At 42.7% G+C, this 13,167-nt stretch overlaps 1 protein-coding gene across 1 annotated transcript in view; it reads right to left on the reverse strand.

Moving 5' to 3' along the window:
• The window catches only part of ttyh2 (tweety family member 2), a 117,701-nt gene that overhangs the window by 82,331 nt on the left and 22,203 nt on the right, over positions 1-13,167 (reverse strand). The gene's annotated exons all lie outside the window — the stretch shown is intronic.

Consider the following 13,167-nt stretch of genomic DNA (forward strand, 5'->3'; position numbering starts at 1 on the left):
GGCTGTAGCGGTCCCGGGCTGTCTCCTGAGTTCATTACAATATTGTTGCCGTGTTGTTATTTCAGCGGATTTTAGTGTTAGTTACAGTACAATGAGTGAAAAAAGAATGACTAGATTATTATTGAATCATCTCATTTACTAACAGCAACCAAATTAAACTGTGTGAACTCAACTTACAGGTTCTTACTGTATGAAGTCGATTATGAATATGACCTGTGTAAAGTTTTTTTTTCTCTTTGAAATAAGCATGTGACCTGCTTTGACCTCGCCCCTCAAAGAAGCAGAGAATCGGAATCGTTCAAATCTAAAAGATACCCCAACCCTAATCGCAATGAAGTTTCAGAATTGCCGTACACCAAAATTCCAAAACGTCTAAACTTCATGGGATTCTGAAACTACACAGTGGTACAATGTGATACAACCGCTCCCGCGCCCTCCCAGGGCCTCACCTGTTTGCGTGTGTGTGTGCGTCAGGGTTGGAGGCAGGTGTGCGGCAGGCAGACCAGAGGTCCACCACCTGCATCTGGTCTACTGCAATCAACCCGACTCACTTTAAACCCACTGCCAACCTCCCAACATAACAACAAGATGGCTACAACTGCCGTCCCAAGAGGAAGTTACCAAAATAAACGCCCCCCAACTTAAGTCTCTTTCTTCCAGAAGATTAGCAAAATAATAATCCATCCACCTATTATCCAAACCGCTTACCTTGTTCTCAGGGTTGCAGGGATGCTGGAGCCTATCCCAACAGTCATATATAATCAAAATAATCAAACATTTAAAAATAATCAAATGCAAATTGATGGAGGTTAGGGTAATCAGAATCAAAAATTTTCTTCAGATTTGTGTTCTACACACCAAAATATGTTATTTGAACACCACTCTCGATTGATTTACAGAAAATACAGAGTATGGCCTGCTCTAATACCCAGCTTTGCCACAGCCACCTTGTCAGATTGTAGAGCCTGCTCTGTTACCTGTTTCCACATCTAAACCTTGATCTTCATGTTTCCCACAGCCCTGCCTGCTCGGCCCAGCCCCCCGTTGTTGGTCTGTCTCCATGGAACCCCGCTTGTCTTCCTGCTTCCCAGTTCGGTCAAGGTCCCCGCTCCGCTGTGCGCTCTTGCACTGGACTGGACCCAGTGTTCCCTGTCTGCTCCTCGCTCTATTGGCTCCTCGTCTTGCTGGCATTAAAAGACTTCTTTTACTGAAATCCTGCCTTGAGTCTGTCTGTGTTGACATATTTGGTTCAGCTTTGCAGCCCTGGTTAGCACAATGACAAATGATGGTGGCCGTACGGAGATTCCACATCTTTTACAAAATGTACTTTGTAAACGCACTCTCCGTTTCTCCACCATCTTAACAGTCACCAATAGAAACTGTCTCATCCACATCTCGCACAGCCTATCTGAAATCACGGGCCTCCCCGCCCCCAACATATTGTAACAAATTCAGGGGGCAGTCCAGGACCACCACAACCAGGACGCAAACCCATATCTCCAACTCCGTAAGCGACGACGTTAACCAGTCGACTAAATGGTCCAACCCATTAGTCAAGGACCAACGTTTCTACTTATCCATGCACGTTACACTACCCCCCCCCTCCTTCGGGAAGCGCATCCCTGCGCTTCAGCATATCAGCTCCCTCACGCCTCTGGGCGCACGCGCTTCCGATGACCTCACGATCTCACCATCCCACCTTTGACACCAATGTAGCGAATTCGGGGGGCAGTCCGGGACCGCCACAACCGGGACACGAACCTGTGTCTTCCACTCCACAAGCAACAACGTTAACCAGTCGACTAAAAGGTCTGACCCGTTAGTCAAGGACCAACATGTCTACTTATCCATGCATGTTACAATATCAAACCTCAATAGCAAAGCCATGACAAGCAGAGCATGGACCATAACTTGGGATCCTACTTAGCCCCTTAACCCATTCTTCATATTACTTCCATCTGGTCTCAGGTACAGGTCGCTCACTTGGATCGGGCAGCCATTGAAGCCCTCAGCACACTGAACCTCTAATCTTGTGTTAATGTATTGTCTCCCTGTCCTCTATGTATGTTATATGTGTTATGTATAGTATGTGTACATGTATTTACTGTGTGGGGCTCTGTACAAAAGGTGAAAACAAATATTCTCTTGTAGGACATAAAATATCTATCTACCCATCTATGGCATTTGTTTTTATTTATGGCATTGAGTACTTTCTCCTTGGCATACCACAGTTGTTATCTAACTGTGATAAAAGATTTCTGAAAATGTCTCAGCAGTATAGGGATAGAAATCTGAACAATACAAATAAAGCCTGCAACAGCTCCGTTCAGTCTTTTGGCATCCACTGAGGTTTTATGTTTTCTTCTTTTGCATCTCTACAGAACACATATGAGTTTGATTTGAGCTGATAATGCTCCATTGCTGTAAGTACATGGTAAATGCCTTTTCTCATTAAATTCTAAAGAACACTCAGTCTGGGATTTTTTTCCCCCTACACAGATCATGCTTGAGCTTTGCATCCGACAACCTTGTCCAAAAGAAAAGGAGAGAGACAGAGAGCGACCCACACAGGAATACTCGTGACTAATTTTATAATAACTACCAGTTGCTGAAGATGAATGTCACAGGATTGGGAGAAGTAAGGACCCTGTTTTCTGGCTAAGAGATTAAATTAGCCACTTTGTGAGGAGAGCACATCTCATTGACTGCCTTAATAGGTAATCAGATGATGTAAGCGCTGACTGCATTGCAATCCGTCCCTGAGGGTTTGTAGTTTTTATGACTGAATTGAATCTTTGTTTTTCTGAGTCAGGGAGCCTTTCAGAGTCTACAGGAACAACTCATGTAAGGAATGACTTTATCAGGTGCTTTCATATCCTCTGTGTGGCTGTGACGTCCCCACTTTCCGGGGACAGTCCCCGTTTTTGGTGGCCTGTCCACAGCTGGAGCTGTCTCCAGAAATTTCCCCATTCTTAACGGTGCGTTTAAAAACAGATCACAAAGTGAAATAATATTTTACGTGGCAAGAAAGACCAGGCAGCAGAGCCTACTGGTTGACGTCTCAATCGCGTTGTGCTTGTTTTGGCCAACAGAGGGGCTGCTCACTATAGCAACTTCATATCACTCCTCTTCTTATACTAACTACTTGCTCACGCTAGCAAATTCAAATTCAAATTGCTTTATTGGTATGGCCATAACAAAATACAGTATTGCCAACTGGTGTATTAAGTAAGTATTGCTAGCCTGCGAACCAGACGAATCTGTGAGCTCATGTTTTACGTTTGCGAATTCTATAGTTTTAGAGAAAACTGCTACGGAAAACTTGGTCAGAAGTCAGCAAGTGTCTAGCAAACCCACAACATCACCACAAACGTCTTTTCAAGCCAGGTAATTTACAATGGTTTGAGATACTAGCTAGTGATGTTATAATGTCACAATTTATTATAAGATAGATGATGTGCTCTATAAGGCTTTAAATAGGTTATGCTAGCTAATGTTCGGAGAATGGCTACAGATGAGCGTAGTGGAAGCGGGGAGAGCTGCGATGGATAGGGGACGGTGGAAGAGACCTGTTGAGGCATCAGCTGTGCTTCTACGACCTCCATAGGTTACGAAACTGACCATGATGATGATGATGATGAGCTAATGTTAGCCATGTAGACTGTTAGCTAGCTACTGTTAGGTTAGCCACTGTTAGGATAAAAAAGCTAGCTACAGTAGGTTACTGCTAACTAGCTACTGCTAGGTTAAAAAACGTTCACATGTAAGCATGCAGTGGACGGGTTATTTTGAAAACATGATTAACTTAAATTAATGCGCAATCATGAGAATATGTATTTGTAGATTACAGTTTCAACGGTTTATTAAATAGTGTGAAAATATATTTTGAAAATTTCATGATGACATTAGCAAAATGTTTTCTGTTAGAGTGGAGAAAAAGGAAAAGAGGAAGACTAGATAGGGAGAAGAGTGAAAGAGATAGAGGAACAAAGGTAAAGATATAATTACAGAGCCTGCCAATTTATTATTACAAACAATGTTTTTGAGATAAAATACAAAAATGAGACAAGCAATGGAAATCTGTTAACCAAAGTATTTTTATCTAATAGTGTACTTATTTACTATTAAATATTGGAGAGGAAGGAGCAGAGAGTGAGAAGGAAAAAATAAGGGAGTAAAAAGAGTTAAGCAAGGACAGATTAGAAGAGTGAGGTGGAAAGGAAGGAAATGGAAGAAAGATGAGTGAAGAGGCGAAAGATTGGAGGACAAGAAAGAAAAGTAAAAAAGTTAAGAGTGTAAGAAGAATAACACAAGGAGAGTGAAGAAGAGCAGGTAGAGGAGCTACAATGGCTCTTTCCAAGAAATTGAATTTTAATGACGACATGATGTGAGAATTTCTATTTATACGCCCAGGTCAAGACAATAGTATGGTTCACTACACCCTTTGTAATTCCTGTTTTTCATTTTGCAGCAAGGGAAGAACAGCAGTGGTAGAACATCAACAGATGAAAAAGCATAAAACCTCTCTGATTGCCCGTGCTGGTGTGCCCTCTGTCACCACATTCTTCAAGAAGCTAGAGCCTCCCCAAGATGAATATGATTTAGCTGTGAAGGAGGGCATCTTTGCATAATAGGGCTGGGCAATTAACTGAAAATGTATCAAAACCGACATTTAGAACCTCTCAATCTTGCTCATTCAATGCTCATTCAGTCTTGCTAGTTCAGTTAATACTTTCCCCAATCTGTTCACACATGAACTGTCCCCTTAAAAATACTACGTCATGTTCAGTCACATGCCTCTACCCCGTCTAACTAACATTAGCCCGTGTTCACTCAAAGCAAAGCTGGTGGCATGGATGACATAAGCACAAATGCCGAGCCAACAAATAAACCTGAGCAGCTTATAATGAAAAAGAATGCCGTGTCCATCATTTGGACACATTTTGGCTTCAGAGAAGATGACACCTAGCAAAAAGAAGTCAAACGTTAACACGGCGGAAAAACAATTACAGAGAAGAAAGGTAACACCACCAATTTTTTGAATCCCTTGGAACACAATCACATTGCCTAATATTAAGAGTGCATGACTCAAAAAAAGAGAGACCGACAAGCGCCAAAGTGCTTCCACAAAGCAACTGTCACTAACGCAAGCATTTACAAATGCCACACAATATGCTAAAGATTTAATAAGATGGAAAGAAATAACTGGTGCCATTGCATATCACATTGCAAAGGATATGGCTCCCATAGGATCACCGATGTCCAATCTAACAGGAAGCAGCACGTGTAGCTGGGGAAACAAACCTCTGACTCCCGGACAATCAGCACCAGCTCTCCTCAAGACTGTGTCCTTTCCCCTCTAATCTTCTCCCTGTATACAAACAGCTACACCTCCGGTCAGCAGCCAGTCAAGCTCCTGAAGTTTGCTGTCAACACCACCCTTACTGGGCTCATCTCTGATGGGGATGAGTCCACCTACAGGTGGGAGACTGACCATCTTGTGTCCTGGTGTGGCCAAAACAACTTGGAACTCAACACTCTAAAGACAGTTGGGATGGTTGTGGACTTCAGAAAGTAACCAGCCCCACCCTCCCCCCATCATCATGTGTGACTCCCCAGTCGACACTATGGAATCCTTCCACTTCCTGGGCACCATCATCACCCAGGTACTCAAGTGGGAGCTGAATATCAACTCCCTCACCAAGAAGGCACAGCAGAAGATGTACTTCCTGCAGCAGCTGAAAAAGTTTAACCTGCCAGAGCCAATGATGGTGCACTTTCACACTGCCATCGACTCTATCCTCACCTCCTCCATCACTTCCTCCATCACTATCTGCCACTTCCAAGGACAAAGGCAGACTTCGGCGTATCATTCACTCTGCTGAGAGGGTGCTTGGCTGCAACCTGCTGTCACTTCATGAACTGTACGCCTCCAGGACACTGAGGCAAGCAAGAAAGATCATGGCCAAACCTTCCACCCAAGCTAAAGTCTCTTCAAACACTAAGGACTATAAAAACCAAAACCTTGTGCCACAAGAACAGCTTCTTCCCTACAGCAGGGCTTTCTGACAAGCCCCCAGACACCCACAGATCCTGACACTGATGCCCTCCCACCATCTACCCCCCTTCCATCTTCCCTACTGTGTTCTCTTTATATGGAACCCTTGCTTAAAACTAGCACTACCCTGCAAATAACTCTTATTCTGCAAATAACTTCTTAAAATTCTCATTTAACTTTTTGTAAATACAGCCCCTGCCACCCAGTGCCGGGCATCAGGGGCTGCCACATGGTCTGTCATGTTTCAACTCTGAACCAGTGGTGATTGTACCTTATTTTTATTTTATTCTATCTTGTATATATATTTTAATTATTATTCTTTTTAACTTTTATCTTTACTATTTATTGTTAACCTTTGCCTCTTGCACCAACATACCAATACAAATTCCATGTATGTTCTTGTACTTGGCAATAAATATGATTTTGATTCTGATTCTGTCAATGTGCTTCATTACAATGTTACAACGTTAGCTTGACACTTCAAATTACAATGTAACAAAATGCTATATTGACCCATCATTGAAGTAGAAATAAAAATTACTCTCAAGTGTGTTATCAATTTGATATTATTTATGTAGCTTAGAATTAAATGAGATATTTCTCCTCATCTATAAATTTTGCTTAAGCTATGCAGTTTGTAAACACATCAGGTATAAGTGAAACCATCAGTAATATAATTCATCTTTTTATGTGTGTGCGTATTTCAGAAAATGTAATAAAAGCTCAATGTGTGGAGTGGGCAATTAGGGTGTGCAAAAAGATTGTCAGTGTTTTTTCCTATAGTTGGAAAAAGAAGAAGGCATTTGTGAAGGCACAACAAGAGCTAAACCTGCCACAACACAAGTTGAAAACCCGAATGTGCCACCAGATGGGGAGCAGTGCAAATGATGACTGCAAGAGTCTTTGAGCAAAAGAAAGCCATCGCACAGGTCCTTGCTGATGATAAGAAATCAAGGCAGCCATCTTGGGCTGACCTGGATGTCTTAAAGGCTGTCAACAAAGCTCTCTCCCCATCGATGGAGTTCAAAGATGTCCTGTCTGGAGAAGAGTATGTCACCATTTCATTTGTGAAGCCAGTCCTACACATCTTCCCTTCATGAAGGCTGGCTGAGGAGGAAGATGACATGGAGCTGACTGAAACAATCAAAACCTGCATTCTTGAGTACATTAAGGAGAAGTTCACAGACCCCATCACAGAAGAGCTACTGGACACAGCCAGTTTTGTTGATCCCAGATTTAAAATGTTATACATGTCTGAACACCATGTCCCCACCATTCAGGAAAAAGTGAAAACAGAGATGCAGTCAGCAGCTGCAGTCCACAGAGAAAGTACCACAGAGAGGACAGAGCCCTCTATATCTTCATCAGAAGCAAAGAAGCCAAGGAGGTCATTAGGAAGTTTTTTCAAAGGAGGTGAGGCAACCCTTTCAACTGCTTCCACTGTGTCCCTTCAGCAAACAGTAGAAGCAGAGCTGAGCAGCTACTTGGTGTCTCCCATGCTGGATAGTGAGTAAAGTCCACTGGAATGTCGAAGAAAGCATCATGTACACTTTCCCACTCTAAGCAAGGTGGCAAAAACGTTCCTTTGCATACCAGCCACTAGCTCCCCATCTTAACCTGTTTTCAGTTCAGAAGAAAACATCGTTATATGCCTCAACTCCTGCCTGAAACCTGAAAAGGTAAACATGCTAGTGTTTCTTAGTAAGAACCTAGGGTAAAATACCTGCTTGTGCATAGAGTAGAGCGTGACAGGACAAGATCGCTGAGAGGAAGATCACATGCAACAGCAATCATGAGTCAGTTTCACATCTACAACACTATGAGAACACAGGATACACAGCCTGCTGATCCAGTGGAGGTGCCCTGTCTAAGCCCTTCTATTTTTGCACATGGCATTATTTAAAATAATTTATTTTGTTTACAAGTGATGCAAGCTATCATTTTCTACTTTTTGCATGGCATTATTTAAAATAATTTTTGTTTGCAAGAGGTGCAAGATAATATTTTCTACTTTTTTAGGGAACTTGCTTTTTACTTTAAAACTAAAATGTGACCCTTTTCATAAGATTTTTTTTTATTTCAAGTGGTGAGCTTTGATTTCAACTGTTTAAAATATTCAATAAATAGCCATGTATAGTTCATTTGTGTGTTTCCTTAAATTATTAGAAAATCCCAAAGATAAGATATGCAGAAAAATAGCCCAGCTGTAACGGATCAGCATATTTAAAGAACAGACCGTGTCCGAAAACTATGAGGGCAGTTCAAAAAAGCATGTAAAATAAACAGTCGTGCATTAACTGTAATCAAGGTAAAGGTTTGAAATAATCATGATACTGATTTGAAGTCATGTCGCCCAGCATTATTGCATACCAAACTACGTGACACAATCATAGTTACAGATCTACATATGGACTGCACTGCAGAACTGACACAGAACTTTTAGGAGCCAGAGTTTACATTTGACGCCGTAGTGAGTAACGTGTTAGCACCATCGGCAACTACTCTGGTAACACAGGACCTAGACCAGTTTTCATTTGTGTCACTGTCAATTGATGTGTCCAATCATGGACATATAAAGCTGCTGCCGGTTGTAGTCAGATATTGCAGGATATATGATGGCTGCACATCTGCGTAAACAAAATTGCTTGATTTTGTTGACCTGAAACGAGGAAAAAGCAGAGGAAATATCAGCTGAGGTCCTAGTGGTCATCTAAAAATTTAGCCAGGAAAACAAAGTTGTTGGATTCTCTGTTGACTAGGGTTGGGACGATATAGGATTTTATCATGGATTGCAATAAAAGATACTCACAAAAAGTTGACCGCGTTGAATTTTCATTATCGGGATAATCGCAAATGAAGATAATTGAATATTGTTATGTGAGTGACTTGAAAATCTCTCTCTCTCTCTCTCTCTCTCTCTCTCTCTCTCTCTCTCTCTCTCTCTCTCTCTCTCTCTCTCTCTCTCTCTCTCTCTCTCTGCACTGCATGCTGAACATTCTGGGTGAGTGAGTGTTTGGTGCCGAGTTTGGACTGCACTCTATTTCTAACTTTGGGGATTTTTTCCCCCCTCCTTTTTTCCCCATCTATCTTTTCTGCATGATCAGGAAAATGTGTCTTCTATTTGTTGGCTGATTGGTGACTGTCCTGCTGGGGTTTTTTTTGTTTTTGTTTTTTTGCTGGTTGTTTTGTGGATGAATGGCATCCTCTGAGACACAACCTCCGGAAGGAAGTTACGTCTCAGAGGATGCCATTTATCCCATCTGTCATGGGATCTGGTAAGTCCTGCCGGAGCTCTGTGTGACGAGTGCGATGATGGAGGAGGCTATGTTGGCCATAGGAGAGCAGGTTGTCATTGTGATTACCTGCTGGGTGTTGGTGAGAGTCTGATGCCTTGTCGACATTAATACTAATAATTTTTCAAATGAACATTTTCCTTTACGTTTTGGCCTTTCGTACACACGCAAACGGCATTTAGGTTACTCAAATGGAGATTTTTTTTATATACGTGTTGTCAATTATTTTGACCAGGATAATTGTGACATGAAATTTTCATGCCGCCCCTCCCCTACTGCCAACAACACAAATACCAACTTTGGAGGACTGATTAGGCTGGGGAGGGTCAGTGTCCATACCAAAGTTAAAAATGCTCTGCAGTGGGAGGTGATTGGCTGAGGTTTTTCTCCCCACGTCATTCATAACATGGCCATAACAGCTTTGGATATGATTACCCTCGATGTTGAGTACTTGCTCACAAAGATATTTGGATATTTTCATATTTTCTCCATCAGAGTAGAAAGAATGAAGAGCTTTTGTGAGTTTTTTGGCCAGGAGTACCATAACATTTTAGGACACAGCAACGTTCGCTGGCTGCCCATAATTTACTTAGAAAGAGTGCTGAAAATGGATGTGCCATTGAAATCCTTTTTTCTTTCTGAAGACAAATGCCCTGTTGTCCTGGGAACAATGTTTGAAGAGCCATTGACTGAACTTTGACTGGCCTTTGTCCATGGAAACCTGACCGTATTCAGTGACACGATCAAGATGCTTGAAGGCTAGGACCACTGTGCTGTGAAGTCAGCTGCAATACTGAGAAACATTAAGACAAAACTGACGGCAAGACTTGATGACAACTTCATTCCCGTTTTGGTCAGAGGACTTCTGAAAGAGCTAGAGGAGAATGGAGCAATGCCTAAAGAAAGCTTTATCAGGATATCCCAGTCATTCTTCGCTATGGCTGTGAACTACTTGCAAGCATGGGGAAAGCATACAGATAATCTAAAAGATTCACATTATCTCCTTTTAAAAAACAACCTCAGTGTGAAGAGATCCAGAAGGCAGCAGCTACACTGCAGGAAAGATGCCCTAATGTGACTATCAATGAGGATGCATTGTCTGACGAGGTTACTGGCCTGCAAGAGTTCCTAAAGGTGGAGATCGCTTGAAGAATGGAAAACACCGCTTGTTCAGAGATGGAGCACAGTGGTTACCCACTTTCAAAGAGAATGAAATCCCACACACTAACCTGGCTAGATAGGCATCTGTTGTCATGTGCTCACCAGGAAGTGATGCACCAGTCGAGAGTGTTCTCCCACATGAGTGAGCTACACATTCTCACTCCCAACTCGTCACATATGGACACTTGTTGAGGACGACCTCTTCGTCACTGTTCAACGCTCTACGTACCTCTTTAACATCAACTTTCAACACGGAGGGTAGTTGTAGGCACAAAAAACAAAAACAAAACAAAAAACATTCAAGATTATCCCGCCTGTTTTTTTTTCTTCATAGAAATACAGAGTCTAAATCTCTAAAAATTACGTGCCAGCACCAGGGATGATTTTTTTGTTCTCTAACAACACTGATTTGTGTGTGATATCACTCATTTTGATGTAATGATGTTAGGGTTAGTGTTACGGTTAGGGTTAGGGTTGTCCTATGAGTGATCTCAGTCCCTCCACATTGAAAGTTGACGTTAAAGGGGTACCTAGAGCATTGAACAGTGACAAAGAGGTCGCCCTCAACAAGCGTCCATATGTGATGAGCTGGGAGTGAGAATGGGCTCGAGTGATATATGGACAGCAGCAAGGAATACGTAGGTTTGCCTTTCCTACCATCAAGGCCATGCTTATTATGAAGACCAACTTCATCGCCTCCTGCCAGGAGTTCATGGAGAAGCTGGCCAAAGACAGGGCAATCCTGAAGAAAATACATTCTTCTGAGAAATATATAGAATAAGTTAGTATAAGTATATTATATAGTTACCAATGCTCATGTTCTCTTTTGCTCTTATTCTCCCCAGACTACCAGGACCACTGAATGGCTGTTCAGGTCAGACAGTTCTGTCTTGTCTGTAGTGTTTCTGTAATATAGTTGTTTTGTGTGTGTGTCTGTTGGTGTATCTGGTAGTTTTGTTTCTCTATTTGTTGTCTGTATTCATTGTCTTGTCTCTGTCTCTATATAAATAAATACACTGTATTGAACCATTGTAGTCTGACCATTTTCTTATTGGTGTATCCCATCTTTTACCAGAGCTTCACTCACCATGGTAACGCAAACTACGATTTTCTGACACGGTTTACTTAGTACCCAATTTTATCAGTCGGCTTGCACCATAGTTTATTACAGGACAACAGTTACCATGGTCAAAATATGTGAAACCGGAAATGTCCCCCCTTCTATATTTCATAGATATGAACATTGGATATTTTAATGATACACTGACCGCCGAGCTGGAAATGTCCCCCCCGGTTGTCATTTCAGAAATCGTGTAGCTTGAGGTGGTAGGAATTAGGTAAGGGTAAGATGTTATCACACACTACTATCCACTACGTCGACCACATCTATATTTCAGTGTGAGACTTCAGAGGAGGCAGATGAAAGACTGACCTATATATCGTTCCATCGTTCGTCTCAAGACAAATCAGAGACTTGGTTGTTTGTGAGCTGAAAACACAACTGACTGTTAAACCGTTAACTGTGGCTGGGATGTTTTAACAGAATTATGAGCCAATAGGCACACAGGCCAGAAAGAAAGGCAGGGGGTCTCACCTAAAAACAGACATTCAAAATGGGCCAAGAAGGACAGGCGGACAAAGTGACGAACAAACACACCCGATGGACAGGCAGTCATGCAAACAAACAATGCTGATGGAAACATGGGCCGACATTTGGACAAAGGCGGAGACGGATGGTCTGTGCAGCGAAAACCATGAAAATGTTTTCAGAGTCGTTCCAGTGTAGAGATACAACAAGGCTAATTGAGAAAATGGGGAAACGTCCAAATGGAGGGACAGTTTTGTGACAGAGAGACAGACAGAGAGACAGACAGCTACTGAACCTAATCGTGAACCGTTACAAGGGGTTGCACTGCAAGAAAAGAAAAACACTGTCGTCGGCCCCCTTTACCGGTCGGTCTGGAACCAAAGAATGCATGACGCAATGGGCCGCAATATCGTCATCACCACCTAAAGACCCGTTTGTAGTTTGGTGATTTATTTTGTGATCGTCCAACAAACATCACCACAGTATCATCAATATCCCATCAACACTGCACGTTGATTTTGGACACTGTTTTTGATTACAAAGTATTAAGAAATGAGCTAAAATTGGCAGTGTTACCAAAGTTTAGTAATGACCTTTTTTTTTTTTATTTCCCCCCCTTTTTCTCCTCAATTGTATCCGGCCAATTATCCCACTCTTCCGAGCCATTGCTCCACCCCCTCTGCCGACCCGGGGAGGGCTGCAGACTCCCACATGCCTCCCCGATACATGTGGAGTCGCCAGCCACTTCTTTTCACCTGACAGTGAGGAGTTTCACCAGGGGGACGTAGTGTGTGGGAGGATCACGCTATTCCCCCCCAGTTCCCCCTCCCCCCTGAACAGGGGCCCTGACCGACCAGAGGGGGCACTACTGTAGCGACCAGGACACATACCCACATTCGGCTTCCCACCCGCAGACACGGCCAATTGTGTCTGTAGGGGCGCCCAACTAAGCCGGAGGTAACACGGGGATTCAAACTCGCGATCCCCGTGTTGGTAGGCAATGGAATAGACCGCCACGCCACCCGCATGGCCCTAGCAATGATAATTTTGACAAAAGTATGAGCCTC

This window comes from Lampris incognitus, chromosome 17 (genome assembly GCF_029633865.1).
Source record: "Lampris incognitus isolate fLamInc1 chromosome 17, fLamInc1.hap2, whole genome shotgun sequence".
Classification (NCBI taxonomy): Eukaryota; Metazoa; Chordata; class Actinopteri; order Lampriformes; family Lampridae; genus Lampris; species Lampris incognitus.